This window comes from Macaca fascicularis, chromosome 10 (genome assembly GCF_037993035.2).
Source record: "Macaca fascicularis isolate 582-1 chromosome 10, T2T-MFA8v1.1".
NCBI classification, from domain to species: Eukaryota; Metazoa; Chordata; class Mammalia; order Primates; family Cercopithecidae; genus Macaca; species Macaca fascicularis.
Genome location: NC_088384.1, coordinates 97,090,824 through 97,115,275, shown reverse-complemented (window position 1 = coordinate 97,115,275; position 24,452 = coordinate 97,090,824). Strand labels below are relative to the sequence as shown.

At 45.1% G+C, this 24,452-nt stretch overlaps 1 long non-coding RNA gene across 1 annotated transcript in view; it reads left to right on the top strand.

The window, feature by feature from the left end:
- The first annotated feature begins 732 nt into the window (after positions 1 to 732).
- LOC107131116 (uncharacterized) overlaps positions 733 to 24,452 on the top strand; it is a 294,115-nt gene continuing 270,395 nt past the window's right edge. Inside the window, exon 1 of the long non-coding RNA XR_001494152.4 lies at positions 733 to 956. This is a non-coding gene — a long non-coding RNA (uncharacterized lncRNA). The remainder of the gene's footprint in view (positions 957 to 24,452) is intronic.

Below are 24,452 nucleotides of genomic sequence, written 5' to 3'. Positions count from 1 at the left end.
GCAAAGGCACCACTGGCCACAGAGGTTTCCGGCTGGTGAAATGACAGCCCGAGGATCCCGTAACAACATGTTGAATATGCCTGGCATTGCACAGACGCACAGTAGGTGTGTGGGAAGCATTGGTTCTTTATTTCAGAGGGTCTATCATCCTCATTTCCTGCATGGCCAAACCCACCAAGATTTTTGCAGCTACTGCTTCCTTCTCTAGTACTCATGGGACCCACATCTGTGCTTACAAAGTCCCCATTGTAGAGACGGGGAGATGTTTCTGGAAGCAATAGTGGGAAAGGGTGAGTGAAGGCAGCTCCCCCTGCCTGGGTAGTCCTAGAATAGGAAGGGGGTAAGCAGTCAATACATGCAGTGGAGAGGACTCTGACCTGGGAGGAAGGAAGACAAGCTACTTGCCCCAACCCTGCCACCAGCACAATCAATAAACCTTGCTCTGTGCTAAGCCTCAGTTTCTCCACTTCTTCAAGGAAGGGTCTTCCAGCTGAGCCCTTCCCTGTTTCTGTCCCTATCTCCTTCTCTCTTCCAGAAAGTCTCTTGCCTTCTCTTGACTCACAGAAGACATCACTTCCTTGAAGACTTGGCTCACTATAAGCCTCCTGGCAGCTCCTTCCTGGGGCACTGGGCCAAACTCCTGACAAGATTAAGAAGAGGTTTTGGATCTGGGCCAGACTAGGAAAACAGGAAAGATGATGAACAAAACTTCCCTCCTTCTGAGGGTTGTTTATTCCAGTGTTCCTTCAGTCGAGTTTTCTGGGTACACAGCAGCCTCTGGCCCAGCACTTAGTGCACCCTTGGTCTATCACACAGACTTGCTCCAGTGTCCACTTGTCCAACTGCCCCAAACTCCTGGAAACCAGAAAGAACGCAGATGTGTCTCAACTGAGTGCCTACCGTATTTCCATAGGAGGAACTGTCTTCGCATGAAAGCCCCTCTGCAGCTCCTTAAGGTAAGCAGTGTTCTTTCCATTTTGCAGCCATGAAAACTGAGGCTCAGGGAGGCTCCCCAAGGTCACCCAGCATGTTGGTGTTGGATCCAGAAATCGAGGGGGTTGGAAGGGAGGACATCTTATCAGTTAAAACAATATTCTTTGGAGGCTGATGAACTTTTCTGAGTTTGAATTTTGACTCTGCCACTTACTGCCTATGGAATCTGGACAAGTTCCTAGTGGGAAGCAGTTTTGGGTCACAGTGGGGATCACAGACTCTGGAATCAAATGTCAGTTCCACCATCTGCTAGTTATGTGACCTTGGGCAAGTTCCTTTGCCTCTCTGCACTTCAGTTTCCACAGCTGTCAAACAGGATAATAATAGTGCCTGCCTCATCAACTTGTCGTGTGGATTAAACGTGATAATCCTTGTGGGGCATTTAGCACAGTGTCTGGTCCATGGTCCGGTGCCATCCATGTCAGCTATGGTCTGAATGCAGGCCGCGCTGACTCGGGCTACCACCTGTTTCCCTGCTTATCACCTGTCACCCTGGTGGCTCACTCAGCACTTGGCGTGTTGTAGGTGCTCCTGGGCTTACCAACTGAAGGAGTGATTGGGAATTGACTCAGTGTTTCTGAAAGCAGGCTTCTGACAATGTGTGGGAGAAGGATTCTGGAGGAAAAGGATTTTCAGGAGTTTCCAAACCAATCAGCAAGTAATTGCTTTTTGCACGCTAGTATGAACTTAGACCAGTTTCAGATTGGTTCTCTGAATGTTACCTATGCAAACAGAAGCATACCTATACTCACACCTGTAGAAGCAATCTATACTGATTGTGGACGGTTACAATGCTACATAAAGACCTAAAGCAGAGAGTTAAAGTTCTAAGTAAACTTGCTTCAAAAGAGTTGCCCACTGTTTATCTGAGGCATGTCCTTCCAGAATTTTCCTAAGCCTTGTACCTTTTTTTTTTTTTTTTCTTTTTGAGACGTTGCCCAGGCTGGAGTGTAGTGGCGCAATCTCGGCTCACTGCAAGCTCTGCCTCCCGGGTTCACGCCATTCTCCTGCCTCAGTCTCCTGAGTAGCTAGGACTACAGGCGCCTACCACCACACCCGGCTAATTTTTTGTGTTTTTAGTAGAGACGGGGTTTCACCGTATTAGCCAGGATGGTCTCGATCTCCTGACCTCGTGATCCACCCGCCCCGGCCTCCCAAAGTGCTGGGATTACAGGCATGAGCCACCGTGCCCAGCCTACTTTTTTTTCTTTTTTTGAGACAGGGTCTCACTCTGTTACCCAGGCTGGAGTGCAGTGGCATGTGATCTTGGCCCACTGCAACCTCTGCTTTCTGGGCTCAAGCAATCCTAGCACCTCAGCCTCCTGAGTAGCTGGGATCACAGGTGCACGCCACTATACCTGGCCTTTTTTTTTTTTTTGGTAGAGGCAGAGTTTTGCCATGTTGCCCAGGGTGATGTTGAAATGCTGGGCCTAAGTGATCTGCCCGCCTCGACCTCCCAAAGTGCTGGGATTACAGGCGTGAGCCACCATACCCAGCTCTATGCCTATGCCTCATTTTTAAGTGTCACTGTGTACCCTAGTTGGCGTTAGACACTGCAGGTCCCCGAAGAAGTAGAGATTACTGTCTGTACCTTAGGGACAGGCACAGTTGGGGCGGGACCCAGAATTCACGGAACACTTAATCAGCAATTAAAACGTCCACAGTACCAGTGACTCACTCGCTCAATACGTACTTAACATCTGTGGTTCAGAGACCCGGAAATGACAAATCAAGGTCCTACTTGGCTTCAGAGTGAGCCCCAAGATTGAATCAGCAAGGAAACCCTTTGGTATATTTGCCCCCTGTTTATGGGCCTGTCAACCAAGCCTCAGTGGGAGGGCAGGACGGGTGATGTGTCCTCGCTGCCCAGAAAATTGCACTTTCCTGCCTCATTTATTGTATGTAGAGAAGTGAACTGAGGAGCCCGACAGGCTGGGCTTGCCACAGGTGGCTTCTGGGACCTTGGGTGACTCACTCCCTTCTCTGAGCATCAGGTTTCTCATTTGAAGCATGGGGAGGATCCTCCTGCCTTGAAAGGCACATTTTTCATCCATTCATTCATTTGTAAAAGATGGTATTTCACGAGTGTGGAGGGATGACTCAATAAACATAGCCATCTAGGGGGAAAAAAGAATTGGGTCATTTGGTAGATTGTATTACTGTTCAGCAAATATTTACTTTCCCCAGCCCCCACCACTATGGGAGGAATATACTTCCTCACCCTGTTGATATTGCACTTGGCCATGTGACTTGCTTTGGCCATGAGAATATGTGTGGAAGTCACAGAGGCCAGGCCCAAGGCACAAAGTGTTTCCATTCACCCCTTTGAGCAACCGTCCTCGGTCATGAGAACCACAAGTCCCAGACAGTGGAAGCTCCTTCAGCCTGGACTCCAAATGAGAAGATGTACGAGACAGTCACCTACTCACCCCACAGCCTGGAGCCCAGCCCAGCCAGCCCCAGAAAGCCCAGCAGAGCCCCAGCTTGACCCACAGATCCCTGGGCGAGAAGTGAATGTTTACTGTTGTAAGCACCAGGCTTCTGGAAGTTGTCTTTTATGCATCATTATCACAGCAAAATCTGACCAATGTGGATCCCTGGCTCACTCCTTATATTGAGTTTAGCTTGGGTCTTGAGTGAGGATTTTCTTTTATTATTATTATTATTATCTTTGATACAGAGTCTCACTCTGTCACCCAAGCTGAAATGCAATGGTGTGATCTCAGCTCAGTGCAACCTCTGCTTCCCTGGTTCAAGCAATTCTCCTGCCTCAGCCTCCCGAGTAGCTGGGATCACAGGCGCCCGCCACCACACCTGGCTAATTTTTGTATTTTTAGTAGAGATGGGGTTTCACCATGTTTGCCAAGCTGGTCTAGAACTCCTGGCCTCAGGTGATCCACCCACCTCAGCCTCCCAAAGTGCTGGGATTACAGGTGTGAGCCACCGCGCCTGGCCAAGCAAGGATTTTCTCATTAGATGATATTTGACCTGAGATCTGCATGTTTAGGGGGAGCTAGTCACGTGGTCATCTAGGGGAGAAATGTGCCAGGCAACAGGAATAGCAATGCTGTGGTCCTGAGGCTGGAGGAAACTTGGCCTGTTCAGGAAAAGAAAGAAGGCCAGTGTGAAAGAAGTAAGGGTTGTTTGGTAACTGAGAGGGAGACAGTCTGAGCTCTAGACTCATATATTCAATATGGCACTTCAGGCTGGGCATGGTGGCTCACACCTGTAATTATTTTATTTTTAATTGACACATAATGATTGTATTTATGGGGTACAACGTGATATTTCAATACATATATACACTATGATGATCAAATCAAGGTAATTAGAAAATCCATCACCTCAAACATTTATCGCTTCTTTGTGGCGAGAACATTTCAAATCCTCTTTTCTGCTATTTTGAGATGTACGTTATTCTTAACTATAGTCACCCTATTGTGCAATAGAACACCAGAACTTATTTCTTCTACCTAACTGTAACGTGGTACCTATTGGCCAACCTCTCCTCCTCCTCCCTCTGCCAACCCCTCCCTAGCCTCTAGTAACCACTGTTTTACCCTCTAGTAACCACTATTTTACCCTCTACTTCTATGAGACTTAAAACAAAAAAAATTTTTTTTTGTTTTAAGACTGGAGTGCAGTGGTGCGATTACAGCTCACTGCAGCCTTGAACTCCTGGGTTCAAATGATCCTCCTGCCTCAGCCTCCTGAGTAGCTGAGAACCTCAGGAATGTACCATCCCACCTAGAATTTTTTTTTTTTTTTGAGTCAGAGTCTTGCTCTGTTGCCCAGGCTAGAGTGCAATGGTGCAATCTCAGCTTACTGCAACCTCCACCTCCCGGGTTCAAGCAACTCTCCTGCCTTAGCCTCCTAAGTAGCTGGGATTACAGGTGCCTGCCACCACGCCTGGCTAATTTTTTTTTGTATTTATAGTAGAGATGGGGTTTCACCATATTGGTCAGGCTGGTCCCGAACTCCTGACCTCGTGATCCCCGCACCTCAGCCTCCCAGAGTGCTGGAATTATAGGTGTGAGCCACCGCGCCTGGTCCACCCAGAAAAAATTTTAACTTTTTTTGTAGAGATGGAGTCTTGGTATGTTGCTCAGGCTGGTCTTGAACTCCTGGACTCAAGCAATCCTCCTTTCTTGGCCTCCCAAAGTGTTGGGATTACAGGCTTGAGCCACTGTGCCAAGTGGAGATCAATTTTTTTAGGTTCCACAGATAAGTAAGAACATACAGTTTGTTTTTCTGTGTCTGGCTTATTTCATGTAACATAAAGTCACCAGATTCATCCAGGTAGTCGCAAATGAACAGGATTTAGTTCTTTTTTATGGCTGAATAGTATTCCATCGTTTGCATGCACTGCATTGTCTTCATCCATTCGTTCGTTGATAGACACTTAGATTGATTCCATACACTGGCTATTGTGAATAACGCTGCAATAAATATGGGAGCACAGATACCTCTTTGACATGCTGATTTCCTTTCCTTTCCTTTATTTTATTTTATTTTCAAGACAGAGTCTCACTTTGTTGTCCAGGCTGGAGTGCAGCGGTGCCATCTCGGCTCACTGCAGCCTCTGCCTCCCAGGTTCAAACAATTCTCCTGCCTCAGCCTTCCAAGCAGCTGGGACTACAGGCACGTGCCACCACACCCAGCTAATTTTTTGTATTTTTAGTAGAGACAAGGTTTTACCATGTTGGCCAGGCTGGTCTCAAACTCCTGGCCTCAAGATCCGCCTGTCACAGCCTCCCAAAGTGCTGGGATTACAGGCATGAGCCACTGGGCCCAGCCTATTTCTTTTAGATGTATACCTAGTAGTTGGATTCCTGGATCATATGGTAGTTTCATTTTTAATTTTGGGGGGAACTTCCATACCGTTTTCTATGATGGCTGTACTAATTTACAGTCCCACAAAAAGTGTGTAAGGGTTCCCTTTTGTCTGCATCCTTGCCAACACTCGTCTTTTGTCTTTTTGATAATAGTGGTTCTAACTGGAGTGAGATGATATGTTTATGCTTTTGATTTGCATTTCCCTGATGACTAGTGATATTGAGCATTCTTTCAAATATCTGTTGGCCATTTGTAAGTCTTATTTTGAGAAATGTCTATTCGGGTCTTTTTTTCCATTTTAAAATTGGATTATTTGGTTTGTTTTTTGTTTTTGTTTTTGATTTGTTTTTTGCTATTGAGTTGTCTGTTACTTATATATTCTGGATATTAACCAGATGTATAGTTGGCAAATATTTTCTCCCATTCTGTGTGTAATCTCTTCGTGCGTTGATTGTTTCTTTTGTGCAGAAGCTTTTCAGTTTGATGTAATTCCATTTGTCTATGTTTGCTTTTGATGCCTGTGCTTTATTTTTATTTTTGAGACAGAGTGTTGCTCTGTCATCCAGGCTAGAGTGCAGTGGCGCACTCTCAGCTCACTGCAACTGCCACCTTCTGGGTTCAAGCAATTTTCCTGCCTCAGTCTCCCAAGAGTAGTTGGGACTACAGGCATGTGTCACCGTGGCCAGCTAATTTTTGTGTTTTTAGCAAAGACCGGGTTTTGCCATGCTGGCCAGGCTGGTCTCGAACTCCTGACCTCATGTGATCCGCCCACCTCGGCCTCCCAAAGTTCTGGGATTACAGGCATGAGTCACTGCACCCGGCCTATGCCTGTGCTTTTGAGGTCTTATCTAAAAAACCCTTGTCCAAACCAATGTCAAAAAATGTGTCCCCATGTTTTCTTCTAGTACGGTTTCATAGTTTTGGGTCTTAGATCTAAATGTTTAATTCATTTTGAGTTGATTTTTGTACATGGTGAAAGGTAGGGGTCTAGTTTCATATTTTTGCATACAGATACCCAATTTTCCTGGCACCATATATTGATGAGACTGTCCTTTCCCCCATGTGTGTTTTTTGCACCTTTGTTGAAAAATGAGTTGGCTGTAGTTGCAGGGATTAATTTCTGATCTCTCTATTATGTTCCATTGGTCTATACATCTGTTTCTAGGTAGTTTGAAGTACTAGCCAATGTATTTCTTTTTTGGTGTAATGCCTTTTATCTTATCACATTTCTCTGGTTCCTTTGGCGTTGGAGGTTGTTTTTATAGCAGAAGTGCAGAAAGAAAAGAATGAAAATAAACGAATATTAGCTTTTTTTCTTTTTCAGTATGGGAAATTTTAAGCATTTACAAAAGTAAAGGGAATAATGTAATGAACCTTTACATACTCATCACCCGGCTTAAAGTGATCAACTTATGGATAAACTTCTTTAATTATATGCCCATCTACCCTCTCCTTTATGAGATAGTTTCTGTGCAGATCTCAAACATCATATCATTTCATCTGCAAACATTTCTCCATGTCTCTCTAAAAAAGGAACTTTAACCATGTAGCCACAATTATTATTATTACACCTAAAAAACCAACAACAAATTCTTAATATCATCCAATATCCAGTCCATGTTTAAATATACTGAATTGGCTGGGCACGGTGGCTCAAGACTGTAATCCCAGCACTTTGGGAAGCTGAAGCGGGTGGATCACTCAAGGTCAGAAGTTTGAGACCAACCTGGCCAATATGGTGAAACCCTGCCTCTACTAAAAATACAGAAATTAACTGGGCATGGTGGGATGCGCCCGTGATCCCAGCTACACGGGAGGCAGAGGTTGCAGTGAGCCGAGATGGTACCACTGCACTCCAGTCTGGGCAACAGAGGGAGACTCCGTCTCAAACCAAAACAAAACACTAAACAACAAATTCTTAATAGCATCCAACATCCACCATGTTTAACTATACTCAATTGGCCAGGCACAGTGGCTCATGCCTGTAATCCCAGCACTTTGGGAGGCTGAGGTGGGCAGATCACTTGAGGTCAGGAGTTTGAGACCAGCCTGGCCAATATGGCAAAACCACATCACCACTAAAAATACAAAAATTAGCCAGGCATGGTGGTGCACGCCTGTAATCCCAGCTAATCACTTGAACCCAGGAGCAGAGATTGCAGTGAGCTGAGATGGTGCCACTGTACTCCAGCCTGGACAACAGAACTAGACTGTGTCTCAAAAAAAAAAAAAAATATATATATATATGTGTGTGTGTGTGTGTGTGTGTGTGTGTGTATGTGTGTATATATATACCCAATTGTTGCATAATTTAAAAAACATATTGTATTCATTTGAATCAAGATCTAAACAAGGTCCACACAATCCACTGATTGGTAATAATTAAGTCTCTTTTACCCTTTAGGCTCTCCCTTTCTCTCTTTTTTAAGTGTGGAAGGTGGAATAAGCAGGATTGGAGAGATTTTCCCTTGCTCTGTCTTCAGTTTGTTTATTGAAGAAATAAGGGGCTGGGTGGGGTGGCTCATGTTTGTAATCCCAGCATTTTAGGCGGCTGAGGCTGGTGGATCACTTGAGGTCAGGAGTTCAAGACCAGATTGGCCAACACAGTGAAAACGCATTACTTCCAAAACAACAACAACAACAAAAAACCCACCACCACCACCAACAATAAACCCCCCTCAAAACAACAAACAACAACAACAACAACAAAATTAGCCAGGTGTGGTGGCACATGCCTGTAGTCCTTGAGAGGCTGAGGCAGGAGAACCACTTGAACCTGGGAGGTGGAGGTTGTAATATATATATATATAGTATTTGTCTTGTAGAGTCTTCTACCTTCTGGTTTGTGGATTGCATCCCGGTGGTGTCATCTAACACATGAGCCCCCAATCCCTTGTACTGGTCCTCGGCCTGATTCCTAACAGGCCGCACAGTGGGAGGTGAATGGTGGGCCACTGAACGAAGCTTCATCCGTATTTACAGCTGCTCCCCATCGCTCGCATTACCACCTGAGCTCTGCCTCCTGTCAGATCAGCAGCAGCATTCCATTCTCGCAGGAGTGCGAACTCTTGTGAACTGCGCATGTGAGTGATCCAGGTTGAGAGCTTCTTCTGTAGCCCAGGCTGGAGTGCAGTGGCCGGATCTCAGCTCACTGCAAGCTCCGCCTCCCGGGTTCACGCCATTCTCCTGCCTCAGCCTCCCGAGTAGCTGGGACTACAGGCGCCCGCCACCTCGCCTGGCTAGTTTTTTGTATTTTTTAGTAGACACGGGGTTTCACCGGGTTAGCCAGGATGGTCTCGATCTCCTGACCTCGTGATCCGCCCGTCTCAGCCTCCCAAAGTGCTGGGATTACAGGCATGAGCCACCTCCCTCCCTCCCTCCTTTCCTTCCTTCCTTCCTTCCTTCCTTCCTTCCTTCCTTCCTTCCTTCCTTCCTTCCTTCCTTCCTTCCCTCCCTCCCTCCCTCCCTCCCTCCCTCCTTCCTTCCTTCCTTCCTTCCTTCCTTCCTTCCTTCCTTCCTTCCTTCCTTCTTTCCTTCCTTCCTTCCTTCTCTCTCTCTTTCCCTCTCCTTCTTTCTCCTTCTCCTTCCTTCCTCCCTTCCTTCCTTCCTTCTTTCCTTCCTTCCTTCCTTCCTTTCTCTTTCTTTTTCTTTCTTTCTTTCTTTCTTTCTTTCTTTCTTTCTTTCTTTCTTTCTTTCTTTCTTTCTTTCTTTCTTTCTTTCCTTTCTTTCTTTCCTTCCTTCCTTCCTTCCTTCCTTCCTTCCTTCTTTTCCTTCCTTCCTTCCTTCCTTCTCTCTTTTTCTTTCTTTCTTTCTCTCTCCTTCTCTTTCTCCTTCTCCTTCCTTCCTCCCTCCCTCCCTCCCTCTCTCCTTCCTTCCTTCTCTCTCTCTTTTTCTTTCTTTCTTTCCCTCTCCTTCTCTTTCTCCTTCTCCTTCCTCCCTCCCTCCCTCCCTCCCTCCCTCCCTCCCTCCCTCCTTCCTTCCTTCCTTCCTTCCTTCCTTCCTTCCTTCCTTCCTTCCTTCCTTCCTTCCTTCCCTCCCTCCCTTTTCTTTCTTGCTTTCTTAGGTGCTTTATTGAAATATAAATTATATAACATAAACTGTGCATTCTTAAAGTATACAATTTGACAATAAGTATCATAAAAAGATTGCTACTGCTGTTACTGTCTTGACTCAAGGATGGCTCCATACCTACTTATTTAAAAAATTGGCTGGGCGCAGTGGCTCATGCCTGTAATGCCAGCACTTTGGGAGGCTGAGGTGGGTGGATCATTTGAGGTGAGGAGTTCGAGACCAGCCTGACCAACACGGTGAAACTCCGTCTGTACTAAATATAAAAATTTAGCTGGGCATGGTGGCGCATGCCTATAATCCCAGCTACTTAGGAGGCTGAGGCAGGAGAATCGCTTGAACCCGGGAGGCAGAGGTTGCAGTGAGCTGAGATTGTACCATTACACTCCAGGCTGGGCAACAAGAGTGAAACTCCATCTCAAAAAAAAAAAAAAAAAAAAATCAGAAAAACAAGGAAAATATAGCAAATAAGTTGCCTGTAATTGACGCTTGATAGTTGTACATATTTATGGGGTACAGTATATGATATTTCAATACATGTGTACAGTGTGTAATGATCAAATCAGGATAATTAGCCAATGCACCATTTTTTTTTTCAGTATCCTTATAAACTTATGGATTTTGAATCTGTTTTATTTTAAACTCTACTGATTCTTCAATTGCCTCATCTTTGGTCAACAAGAGCCTCTTCACGTTGGCTTCTGAGTCTTTTTGACATGACACTATAGCTTTATTGCTTTCTGGAATGAAAAAATCTTCCTGGTTCATCTTGTACATTTTTTGCTCCAGACCTTGAATCAGCTGTTTCTCCTAGGAGCCCTGGTTCTTTTGTGGGAAATGGTTTTGATATTGCAACCTTTTCTCTAGGGGTGTTCATAGTTACTGCATTGGTAATTGTTTCTAGGCCTTTTTAGTGGGTAGAGCTAGAGAAAAATGTTTTAGGAGATCTTGAGTTCATACTGATATTTTAAATTTCAATTTAAGGTATAGCATTTTTACTTCTTTTATATTTATATTTTTTCTTAAGCTGAAAATGTTGGTTTTAGTGGCAATAACATTAGATTTATTTGCTTTATCTTATAATGTATAAAATAACAACTTCTATTAATAATATGATTATGGAAAACGTTCTAAGATTAAAAACTGGTCAGGTGCGGTGGCTCACACCTGTAATCCCAGCACTTTGGGAGGCCGAGGGGGGCCAGATCACCTGAGGTCGGGAGTTTGAGACCAGCCTGACAAACATGGAAAAACCCCATCTCTACTAAAAATACAAAAAGAATTAGCCAGGCATGGTGGCACGTGCCTGTAATCCTAGCTACTCGGGAGGCTGAGGCAGGAGAATTCCTTGAACCTGGGAGGCGGAGGTTGCAGTGAGCCAAGATCACACCATTGCACTCTAGCCTGGGCAACAAGAGTGAAACTCCATCTCCAAAAAAAAAAAAAAAAAAAAAAAAGAAAAAAGAAAAAAAATTAAAAACTTTTCTTTTTTTGGCAGTTCTTCTTGTCCTTTGGGTATATCCTGATGGGAATGTACAAATTACTATGTTTAAAGTCATTTGAAGTAATTCTTCTCTGAGCACTTATACCATCAATTTAATACATAGTTTTATACATTCATTTCATTTTGCTTTCATTTTAGAGGTTACTTTATTTAAAATTCCATTTTGTTTTAATGATTATGTGGAACATTTACATCGTTCCATAGCCAAATTTTCAAAATAAGTATATTCAGGTAAGTCTAGCTTCTATACTTGTTCTTTGTACTCTGATGTCTTCCTTTCTCATAGCCATTTTTTAAAAAGTTCTTTTCTTTTATTAAAAAATATAAGCAAATGTATATATTGATTTCCCCTCTTTTGTACATGTTAGCATACCATACACTTTTCTTCTTTTACTTAACTATATATATAATATATGTATATACATTTTATATTTTATTTATTTATTATTTATTTATTTATTGAGACAGGGTCTTGCCCTGTTGCCCAGACCAGTGTGCAGTGTTGTGAACATGGCTCACTGCAGCCTCAACTCCCTGGGCTCAAGCAATCTGCTTACCTCAACCGTTTGAACAGCTGGGGTCACAGGCGTGCACTACCACGCCTGGCTAATTTTCCTTCTATTTTTTTTGTAGAGACAAGGTTTCACTAGGTTGGCCAGGCTGGTTTTGAACTCCTGGGTTCAAGTGATCCTCCTGTCTCAGGCTTCTGAAGTGCTGGGATTATAGGCATGAGCCACCATGCCCAGCCTAACAATATATTCTGAAGATCACTCTACTACAGTATACAAAGATAGCTGTCATTCCATTTTATGGCTTCATAGTACTCCACTGTGTAAATATGCCATAATTTATTCACATAATCCCCTGTTGATGGATATTTTGGTAGTTTCTAGCCCCTTGTTATTACAACGAGTGCTGCAACAAAGAACCTTGTGTCAGACATTTGCCAGAGTATTTTTGGGATCGACTCATGGAAGTTGTATTGCTAAGTAAATGCATATGTAATATTGGCTTTTGAGATCCTAGCCCAAGAATGCTTTCTTTATTATCAGTTATTTTTTAAATAGCAAAATCTATCAAAACTCTTTTCACTGTAAATTGACAATTTGTAACTGTAAATTTGTGAGGTACAAAGTGATGTTATAATGTATGAATACAATGTGGAAGAATTAAGTCAAACTAGTTAAGACATCCACCACCTCAACAAGAATACTATCTGTGTGAGCTTTTATCACACTACCTCTCTGTGCATCAGTTTCTCATCTGCAAAATGAGAATAATAACAGTATTTACCTCAGGGAGTTGTTGGGAAGACTAAATGGGCTAGTTGTTTTAAAATGTTTAGAATAGGCTGGGCACGGTGGCTCATGCCTGTAATCCCAGCACTTTGGGAGGCTGAGGTGGGTGGATTGCCTGAGCTTAGGAGTTCAAGACCACCCTGGGCAACAGGGTGAAACCTTGTCTCTACTAAAAAAAATACAAAAACTTAACTGGACATGGTGGCGGGCACCTGTAGTCCCAGCTACTTGGGAGGCTGAGGCAGCAGAATCGCTTGAACCCAGAAGGCGGAGGTTACAGTGAGCCGAGATCGTGCCACTGCACTCCAGCCTGGGCGACAGAGGGAGACACTGTCTCAAAAGGAAAACAAAACAAAGAAAAACAAAACAAAACAAAAGAAAAAAAAAACAAAAGAAAAATTAGCTGGGCATGGTGGTGGGTGTCTATAATCCCAGCTACTTGGAAGGCTGAGGCAGGAGAATCACTTGAACCCAGAAGGTGAAGGTTGCAGTGAGCTGAGAAGGCACCACTGCTCTCCAGCCTGGGCAACAGAGTGAGACTCCATCTTGGTAAATAAATAAATAAATAAATAAATAAATAAATAAAGTGTTTAGAATTTTCCTGGTACATGAAAAATGTTCAATAAATGTTAGTTGCTTTTATTATTAGCAAAGGGATAGAAAGTATGGGAATATGTGGACAGGTGGAACAGTAGAGTTAGATGCTGCTGTAAGTTTTTAAGAAGGGATTCTGGAGCTGTTCCTTCTGCCCCTGCAGGAAAGGGAAGAATCGAATAACCCAGTAATGAAGTTTGGAGATTCAATGAATAGGACAAGGACTAATAGCTTAATGTTAGCATAGACAGTGGCCCCTAAGGCTCCAGATGCCCCTCTTCCAAATGCTGGAGTGCTGGCTACACACTCTGACCTGTCTGAAGACTTAGATGCACTCTGGAGGAAGAGAGGAAGGAAGCAGTCACTTGACCACATTTAACCTGAGTTTATTCACAGTAAATCTCTGCCACTAGGCTGCATGGGCACTTGGGATAGAAATGAAATTCAGTTATACAAAAACAAGGTATTTTATATATTCTTTTTTTTTTTTTGAGACAGAATCTCGCACTCTCACCTAGGCTGGAGTGCAGTGGTGCCATCTCGGCTCACTGCAAGCTCCACCTCCTGAGTTCACACCATTCTCCTGCCTCAGCCTCCTGAGTAGCTGGGACTATAGGCGCCTGCCACCACGCCTAGCTAATTTTTGTATTTTTAGTAGAGACGGGGTTTCACCATGTTAGCTAGGATGGTCTCGATCTCCTGACCTTGTGATCCACCCACCTCGGCCTCCCAAAGTACTGGGATTATAGGCGTGAGCCACTGCGCCCGGCCTTTATATATTCATTTTACATGAGCTTATGGCCTATGAAATTCAACTCATTACAACATAATTATTGACTGAGAGCCGGAGGCACAAGAGGAGGGTGTGAAAGAATGGAAGGAGTGGGAGGGAATAAAAGAAATATTGGAAGGCAGCTCTTTGTTCACCTTACACATGGGGCTAGAGCTCTGATGTCCAATATAGTAGCCATTAACTACCTGAGTCCAATGGCTACCAAATTGGAAAACCTAGCCATAGAAATTTTCAGCATTGCATTGTTCTATTGCACAGTGCTGGGAATGTTGATTGGACGTGCATAGTAGGTGGCAGAGTGTAAACCCTGGTGCTGGAGGTCCATCCTGATATTCTTATTTTTGGTTCTCAATAAATGGGCTCAAAATGGTCCTCTGAAGGTCCTGGACAGCTGCTTGCATCCACACGGCCATCCGAGTCTGTGTCTCAGACTTCTGCTCCTTCCTCCTTCCTCTAGGGAGTAACTGCCTGCAGCTCTAGCTCTTCATCCCCTTTCTTACAACCTGTTCCTCCAAAGTCATGCTCAGACTCTTGTCCTGGGTCTCCTTCCCAGGCTCTCAGGAGACTTCAGTCAAGCTGGTCTATTTGTCCTCTGTCATCCGCCTAGACTAAGTTAAGGTGGCTGGCAGGCTCCCTGGAGTTGGAGGCAGACAGGGCACCCCCAGCTAGTTCCTCCTTAGTCTCTGCTGGCTCACTTCCTGTTTTTAATAGCTAGATCCCTGGGCCTATCAAGGGGTGATGTAAGGCCTGTCTCTTCCCCAACACACCATGCTTACTTTGAAAAGGGGGAAGTGGAACTGCTCAGTGTTCATGAGCTGAACTAATAGCGCCTTCTGTCCTGCAGTCCTCCCAGCCCTGAAACCTCCAGCTCTCAGTCCTACTCAGGTTCCCACACCCACCCCACAAAAAGCCTTGTCTGAGGCTTCCTCCAGAATTGCAGGGTCTGGGGAGCTGGGTGCCACAGACCCAGAGGAAGTTTCCCTGCTCTGTTCTGCTTGGTTCTGCAGAGATGATGTGACCACCTCACTGCTATCCAATTTCCATTCAATGAGTATTTGTTGGTCATCTGGGCCTGACACTGAGGTCACCAGGGTCTACAAGGCGGATGAAACCCCTGCTTCTTAGACATCTGTCCTAGTGGGGGAGACAGACAACAAAGAAGAAAAATGGGATACTGGTGGAGGAGTTGGTTGGGGGCAGAATCTAATATTGGAGGTTCTTTTGGGTTGGAGAGAGCTGGGTGTGCTAGGCAGGGACAAGATGGAAAGGAGAGAGGAGGTGTATGCCTGACTGTGAGCTCCATGAAGCCAGGGACTGTGCCCTATTTGCCTTCCATCGATTCCTCAGTGATTCCTTCCATTGATTACATTGATTCCTCCTCAGAGCAGCAGCTCATGAAACACTGAATGAATGACCGACCAGTGCTGCTGAGACAGGCACAAAGCTGGGGGCTTTTGAGCTGGACTTGCCTCTGTGGTCCCCACGGCTGCCCTTGTTGCATGGGGCCTGGACCCCAGCCCCAGCCCAGCCAGCTTTGCTGCCACTTGGATTCATTCTCTGCAGTTTCCAGGTCTTTGCCTGAGCTACGGCCTCCAACCTATCCCAGCTCAGGGCCGGTATGGGTCTAGGCAGCTCTATCCAGCCCTTTCCTCACTTGGCAATTTGTGAAGTGGAGACATCAAGTGGTCAGATCCTGGAACGGCAGCAGTCGAGCTGTGCACGCAGAGCAAAGGCTCCCGAGCCCTCTTGCCAGGCTGAGCCCTGATGCAGGCACGATTAGTGCTGAATCCACACAGAACCTTATCCTGGCTGAGCCCAGATTCCAGCCATAGGAGAAACTCTAATCCTGGTCACAGACTGAGACCTCCATCTCCTAATTAGGGGTCTAAGAGGGGTACTCCTAAACAATTCCCCTAATTTTACATTTGTACTGTAATGACCTGATACCACTTTAAAAACTTTTTTTTTTGGAAGGGTCACATATATTCAGAATTTTCCAAACTAAACATACCCATGCAACCAATGCTCATGGCTGGCATCCCAGACGCCTTCATCTTCATACTTCCTTCTACTCGCTACCTCCCCAAGGGTAACAACTTCTACATATTTGAAATCATACTGTGTATACTTTTCTTTTTTTTTTGAGACAGGGTCTCACTTTGTCACCCAGGCTGGAGTGCAGTGGTGCGATCTTGGCTCACTGCACCTTCTGCCTCCCAGGTTCAAGTGATTCTCATGCCTGAGTAGCTGGGACTACATGTGCGTGCCACTACACCCAGCTAATTTTTTGTATTTTTAGTGGAGACAGGGTTTCCATCATGTTGGCCAGGCTGTGTATACTCTTTCTGGTGTCTGGCTTCTTCTACTCAACATCATGCTGGTGAAATTCATCCACACTGATGTGTGTCCTTGTTGATTGGTTATACTTGGTGTGCACCGTCAGCCCCCCGCATCCATGGATTCTGCATCCATGGATTCAACCAACCACAGATTAAAAACATTTGAAAAAAAGTTGTGTTTGTTCTGAACATGTACAGACTTTTTTCTTGTCATTCTTTTTTTTTTTTTTTGAGACGGAGTCTCTCTTTCATCCAGGTTAGAGGGCAGTAGTGCGACCTTGGGTCACTGCAACATCCATCCACCTCCCAGGTTCAAGTGATTCTCCTGCCTCAGCCTCCCAAGTAGCTGGGATTATAGGCATCCGCCACCATGCCTGGCTAATTTTTGTATTTTTAGTATAGACAGGGTTTCACCATGTTGGCCAGGCTGGTCTTGAACTCCTGACCTCAGGTGACCTGCCCGCCTTGGCCTCCCAAAGTTGCTGGGATTACAGGCGTGATCCACTGCCCCCAGCCCTTGTCATTCTTTTCTTTTTTTTTCGTTTCTTTTCTTTTTTTTTGAGACGGAGTCTCGCTTTGTCACCCAGACTGGAGTGCAGTGGCGCATCCGGCTCATTGCAAGCTCCGCCTCCTGAGTTCACGCCGTTCTCCTGCCTCAGCCTCCTGAGTAGCTGGGACTACAGGAACCCACCACCACACCCAGCTAATTTTTTCTATTTTTAGTAGAGACAGGGTTTCACCGTGTTATCCAGGATGGTCTCCATCTTCTGACCTCGTGATCTGCCTGCCTCAGCCTCCCAAAGAGCTAGGATTACAGGCGTGAACCACCGCGCCTGGCCCATTATTTTCTTAAAATACAGTATAACAACTATTTATATAGCATGTACATTGTATTAGGTATTATAAGCAATCTAGAGATGATTTAAAGTTTATGGGAAGATGTGCATAGGTTATATTTAAATACAACACCATTTTATGTAAAAAACTTGAGCATCCCTGAATTTTTGTATCTGTGGGAGTCCTGGAATCAATCCCCCATGGATACTGAGGAATAGCTGTATTTCACTGTGTGAATTTATACTGCAACTTAGTTATCTATTCTACTGTCAATGAGCATTTGGGTACTTCCATTTGGAGGTTATTATAAGTAGTCCTCCATGGATTTTGTAGTATATGTCATTTGGTGAACAGAGCTAGGCATCTCTGTACCTAAACGTGGAATTGCTGGGTTGCGGGGTTTGATTTAGCTTCAGTAGATGTTAACAGACAGTTTTCTGAAGTAGTTATACCGATTACATGCCCCACTCAGGGTATGCCAATTCCAGTTGTTGTACACCCTTACATTGTTCATTCTAGACTTTTTGTCTTTTCTACTGTAGACTTTCTGGGTGATGTGTACTGATGATATCACTCTTGGATGGACCCGCAATGCAGATGAGCTTATGTACAGATGTATCAATTTTATTATTACTAAATGGAAGGGATTTTAATGGAACTGGCCCTGCTGTCTTATAATTGACATTGAAAAGGGATCCCGCTCAACACTTCTAAAACCCAAATAAGGCCGGGTGTGGTGGCTCACGCCTGTAATCCCAGCACTTTGGGGGGCTGAGGCGGGCGGATCACAAGGTCAAGAGATTGAGACCATCCTGGCCAACATGGTGAAACCCCCTCTCTACTAAAAAAAATACAAAAAATTAGCCGGGCGAGGTGGCGGGCGCCTGTAATCCCAGCTACTCGGGAGACTGAGGCAGAAGAATGGCGTGAACCCGGGAGGCGGAGCTTGCAGTGAGCCGAGATCGCGCCACTGCACTCCAGCCTGGGCGGCAGAGCAAGACTCTTGTTTCAAAAAAACAAAAAACAAAACAAAACAAAACACGCAAATAAAAAATTTTAGTCATTTTGGCAAACATTTTTAAATCTCTGAAATTCATAAACTCATAAAGGACTGCTTCTATCACCTAACTGCTTATTTTTAGTAACTTTTTTATTTTTTGGAGACAGGGTCTCACTCTGTCACCTAGGCTGGAGTGCAATGGCAGTCTCAGCTCACTGCAGCCTCCACCTCACGGGCTCAAGTGATTCTCCATCCTCAGCCTCCCAAGTAGCTGGGATTACAAGTGTATACCACCACACCTGGCCGATTTCTGTATTTTTAGTAGAGATGGGGTTTCACCACGTTGGCCAGGCTGGTCTTGAACTCCTGGCCTCAAGCGATCCACCCACCTTAGCCTCCCAAAGTGCTGAGATTACAGGCATGAGCCACCGAGCCACCGCGCCCAGCCAAAAACTCTTATCTGATCAGACATTTTGTTGCACTTAAGCTTGGAAGATTCAATAGGGAGTAACTTTTTGCTAAATTGGGATTTAGCATTATTTGTTTTATATATGTGCATGCGTGTATATATACATGAGTAATATACAGGAGTATACTAGTGTACTACTCTTGTAGCATATGTCCATTGATGAACATAGGTAGGCATTTCTGTACTTAGAAATGTGTATATACATACGCGTACATTTATATTATATTCTCTCACACACTCACGGTATTAACTGAAGAGAGTTATAAGACACAGCTTTAGGAAACTAGTTGCCAAATTTTGTCTTGATCTTACTGAGCACAGTGTTTGTTTATTTGGCCCAAAGAAGCAATGGCCCAGGGACCATTTTGGGGAGCTGACTTCTAGCTATAAAATTGTTCCAAGCAAAGAAACACTGGAGTTCCCAGGGTTCCATATCCACCTTCCACATCACCCCAATTCCCACTTTACCTCACTTGCTGGCACCGTGTCTGGGCTCTGAGGCATGGAGACTATGCAGGATGGATGAGGCAGAAATGACCAGGAGACTCTCCAGCTGCCAGTGTGCAGAAGCCACCACAACTGGTAACCAATCAAGTATCATACTTGTAAAACAATTGTTTTGTTGTTGTTGTTGTTGCCCAGGCTGGAGTGCGGTGGTGTGATCTCGGCTCACTGCAAGCTCCACCTTCCGGTTTCGAGCAATTCTCCTGTCTCAGCCTCCCAAGTAGCTGGGATTAGAGGCGCCTGCCATCGTGCCTACTAATTTTTGTATTTTTAGTAGAGACGGGGTTTCACCATGTTGGCCAGGCTGGGCTCGAACTCCTGACCTTGTAATCCACCTGCCTCGGCCTCCTAAAGTGCTGGAATTACAGGCATGAGTCACCATGACTGGCCAAAACAATTCTTTTAGCTAAAAGTCATACATTTCCTCTTATTTAAATGACAGGCTGATTTTTGTCTCTGCTTACAGGAAACACATACCTAGGAAGTGGTCAACCTTCATAGTCTGAAGGAGGAAGTGGTCAAATACCAAGATCAAAATCTGGTTTATTAATCACTGGGCAGGAGTGTGTAGAGGAAGCCAGGCTGGGAAATGGAGACCCTGTTAGGGACTACATCAAATCCAGGTTACAATCAAGCGTTGGTACCTGAAAGCTGTTTCTCTTCACGTGGAGACTTTTCACTTCTTTGCTCTGGACAGGCTTGGCTGGTCCCAGCATTTAACAACATTTAACTGCATTTAACTCTCAAAGGCAATCTTGTCACCCTCATTTCTATTTCATCTCAAGAACTAACAATTTCAAGAGCGAAAAAAGTAGGGGGATGAAGAAATAGGGACAAAGGGGAAATGAGAGAAGAAAAGTTAAGAACAGTTAGGGGAGAGGTTAGTGCAAGCAATGCAGTTTATAGACTCCTAGGTACTTGGAAACCATGGGCCACAAATCTGACTCTGAGCTTTCTAGCAGCCATTGTGAAAAGGGAAATGTGATCCATCACGATTCATAAAGCTTGTCAGGTAAAAAGCAAAACAGTTTTCCCCCAGAGAAAATGCCTATTCCTATCATTAAGATTTGGAAGAAATTTCTTCTGGGGCACACAGAGAGACACGGTGCCAGAAAGTCAGGTTAAGTGGGAATTGGGGCGATGTGGAAGGTGGATCTGGAACCCGGAAACTACAGTGTTTCTTTGCTTGGAACCATTTTATACTTTCTGCAGATCTAGAAGACAGCTCCTCGAAATGGTCCCTGGGCTACTGCTTCTTTGGGCCATCTCAGGAGGTAAAGAAATGGCCTTTCGAATCACAAGTGACCAAGGAGGTAAGAAGTACTTCGTGACCTGGGTTACTCCCAGCAGGTGAAGCTTGATATTGGCTGCTGTCCTTTACCCTGGACCCCGGACGGGTAACATAGGTGAATGTTGGGACTACAGAGAGGTGAGCGTAATATCTTGCTCACTCTGGAAAGACCCAAAGAGATAATTCACCCCTTTTCTTTATCTTCTGATGGGACTTTTGGCCAAAATTCTTTTTGGACTGAGAAATGATTTTTTTGGTTCCAGAGTCCATCTCTTAGGAGAGCACGGCGGGGAGATTCACAGCATCTTAAGAGTTTATCACATTAGGCTCCTGGGGCAGGCAGAAGCATGGCCCCCAAAGATATTTTGCATCCAAACTGCCAGAACCTGCAAATACTTTACCTTAACATGGCCCAAGGGACTCTGCAGATGTGATTAAGCTAAGGATCTTGAGACGGGGAGATGATCCTGGATTATCTGGCTGGGCCCAGTGTAATCGCAAGGTCCTTATAAGAGGAAGGCAGGATGAAAGTCAGAGAAAGAGTCGTGCTGATAGTGTCAGAGGTCAAGGCTCGGCGTGGTGGCTCATGCCAGTAATCCCAGCACTTTGGAGGCTGAGGAGGGTGGGTTGCTTGAGCCCAGGAGTTCGAGACCAGCCTGGGCAACACAGAGAGCTCCTGTCTCTACAAAAAATACAAAAAGTTAGCTGGATGTGGTGGCGCATGCCTGAAGTCCCAGCTACTTGGGAGGCTGAGGTGGGAGGATCACATGGGCCCAAGAAGCCAAGACTTCAATGAGCAGTGATTGCGCCACTGCACTCCAGTCTGGGGACAGAGTGAGATCCTGTTTCAACAACAGCAACAACAACAAAAAGTAGAATCAAAGGTCAGAGTGATTCAATGGCTGGCTTGAAGATAGATAAGGGCCACAAGCCATGGAATGTAGGTGGCCTTTAGAAGCTGGAAGAGGCAAGGAACACATTTTATCCTAGAACCTCCAGGAAGAATGCGGCTCTGCAGAAACCTTGATTTTTAGCCCTGTTCTGACTTGCAGGACTGTAAAATACTATGTATTGTTTAAGTGGTTAAGTTGTTACAGCAGCAACGGGAACTGAACACAACCCCCCAACACACACATGCATGCACACACACTCAGCATTTGAAATATGCCTTGTGGACTTTTCCTCATCTAGCTAAATATATCCAGCTGTATAGAGAAAAGTGGTGTCTGGGGGCTGGGGTTTGGTCATTCAGAGCCCAGAGCTGCCAGAGCCTGTCCAGGCACATTCCGAGGAGAGAGGGTTGGAGCCAACAGATTTCCAGTATCTCTAGAGCTGCTGGTCAGGGTGGCCCCCGTGGAATGTATTTGGCTCCTCCAATCTGATGCCCAAAACATCCACTTTTTCTGGCTCTGAATCCAGGGCTGCTCATGGGGAGAGAATGCTCTGCTCTGGCCAGTGATAAAATGCTGGTCTCTGCCGCACATTCACCTCGGCCTGTGCACTGACAGTAATAGCAACATGTGTTGAGAACTTACTCTGTGCCAACACTTTGCATGGGGGATCTCATGGAATTCTTACCAGGACTTCGTGCAGCTGGCTCTGCTTGACCGTAGGCTGTCAGTGTGACCTTCAGAGTGACCAGCAAAGCCTGGGATTTGGTTGCCCAATTGCAGCTCTGTGCTGAGAAGGCCTTAGGCTGCCAGCATGAATACCCTTGGGGAGTAACACACCCATTTCTGTCTTAGTTCAGGCTGCTATAACAGAATATCATAGACTGGGTGGCTGAAATAATAGAATTTTATTTATCATGGTTTTGGAGGCTGAGATGTCCAAGTTCAAGGTGCTGGAAGATTCAGTATCTGGTGGGGACACTCTTCTTGCTTTGCAGAGGGCTGTGTTCTTGTTGTATCCTCACATGGTAGAGACGGGGAGAGCTAGCTATTGACTGATTGAAAGAGAAAGAGAGGCCTCTCTTATGTTTCTTCTCTTTTTTTTTTTTTTTTTTTTTTGAGACGGAGTCTCTCGCTCTGTCGCCCAGGCTGGAGTGCAGAAAGGCAGTCTCGGCTCACTGCAAGCTCTGCCTCCCGGGTTTACGCCATTCTCCTGCCTCAGCCTCCGGAGTAGCTGGGACTACAGGCGCCCGCCACCACGCCCGGCTAATTTTTTTGTATTTTTAGTAGAGACGGGGTTTCACTGTGTTAGCCAGGATGGTCTTGATCTCCTGACCTCGTGATCCGCCCACCTCAGCCTCCCAAAGTGCTGGGATTACAGGCGTGAGCCATCGTGCCCGGCCTGTTTCTTCTCTTTTCATTATTTTTTCTTTCTTTCTTTTTTTTTTTTTTGCTTTTTTTCCCTCTCTTTTCTTGTTTTCTTCTTGTGTTTCTTCTTAAAAGGGAACTAATCCCATTCATGAGAGCCCCACCTTCATGACCTAATCACCTCTCAAAGGTCTCATCTCTTAATACCATCCCATTAGGGATTAGGTTTCAACATATTAATTTTGGGGCGGACACAAACATTCAGTTCATAGTAACTTTGATCTTTCTCTTTCTTGATTTCTGTAGTTGGAATTCCTGAAAGCTGCCTTGACTCCTCCTAGAACAATGTGGGACATAAATAAACAAGTAGATGGTAATTAAAACATCTGACTGTTGGGTGGACACAAACTGGTCCTCTAATCCTAACCTCATACTAAATTTTAGCGTGATTCTCCCCTTGATCTCTGACCCTGGTCCTATACTGACTGCTAATCCCACATGGAGTGGGACAACCTACTCTCAGTTGACATGAATAGCTTATTGAGGGATTGGTTGTGCCAGATGCTAGTCTAAGTGTTTTACATTTATTCATGGATTTAATCTTCCCAGTGGCCCTAGGGATAGGCATTATTATAACTTCTGTTTTAGAATGAATGATTATAGTCTTTTTATTTTTATTTATTTTTGAGACAGGGCCACACCTTGTCACCCAGGCTGGAGGGCAGTGCCGTGATCTCAGCTCCCTGCAGTCTCAACCTCTCAGGCTCAAGTGATTCCCCCACCTCAGTCTCCTGAGTAGCTGGGACTACAGGCACATGCCACCATACCTAGCTAATTTTTTTTTTTTTTTTAATTTTTGGTAGAGATGGAGTTTCACCATGTTGCCTAAGCTAGTCTTAAACTCTTGGACGATGCTTCTGCCTCATCCTTGCAACCAAAGTGCTGGGATTACAGGTGTGAGCCACCATGCCCAACTGTATTTTTTTTTTTTTTTGAGATGGAGTCTTGCTCTGTCGCCCAGGCTGGAGTGCAGTGGTGCGATCTTGGCTCACTGCAAGCTCCGCCTCCCGAGTTCATGCCATTCTCCTGCCTCATCCTCCCGAGTAGTTGGGACCACAGTCACCCGCCACCATGCCCGGATAATTTTTTGTATTTTTAGGAGAGACGGGGTTTCACCGAGGATGGTCTCGTTCTCCTGACCTCATGATCTGCCCGCCTCGGCCTCGCAAAGTGCTGGGATTACAGGCATGAGCCACAGCGCCTGGCCACCCAGCTGTATTTTTAAAGTATTAATTGAGCTTCAGACTCTGTTTGAAATAGATACAAATAATATATTAAATTAATTAATTCGTTCACTCATTCATTCACCAAACATGTATCGCGTTCCTGCTTTCTACAAGGCCAAGGGTCAAGTCCTGGGGATACCAGAAGACAAGGCAGATGCAGGAGGGGGCACCAACCTGCAAAGCTCATGGCCCAGTTTCATCTCCTCCCCATCTGCTTCAGCTCAGTGGCAGCTCCCTTCCCAGGTGGGATATCGAGGGGTACCATGTTAACTTCTTAGTTTCAGGCAAAGGCCTTCTCCCAGACCCTCCTTCCCCTCTAGGGAACAGAAGAGTCAGGGAGGTGCTAAGAAACAGAAGTGAAACTTCATTAGATGATCTGGTG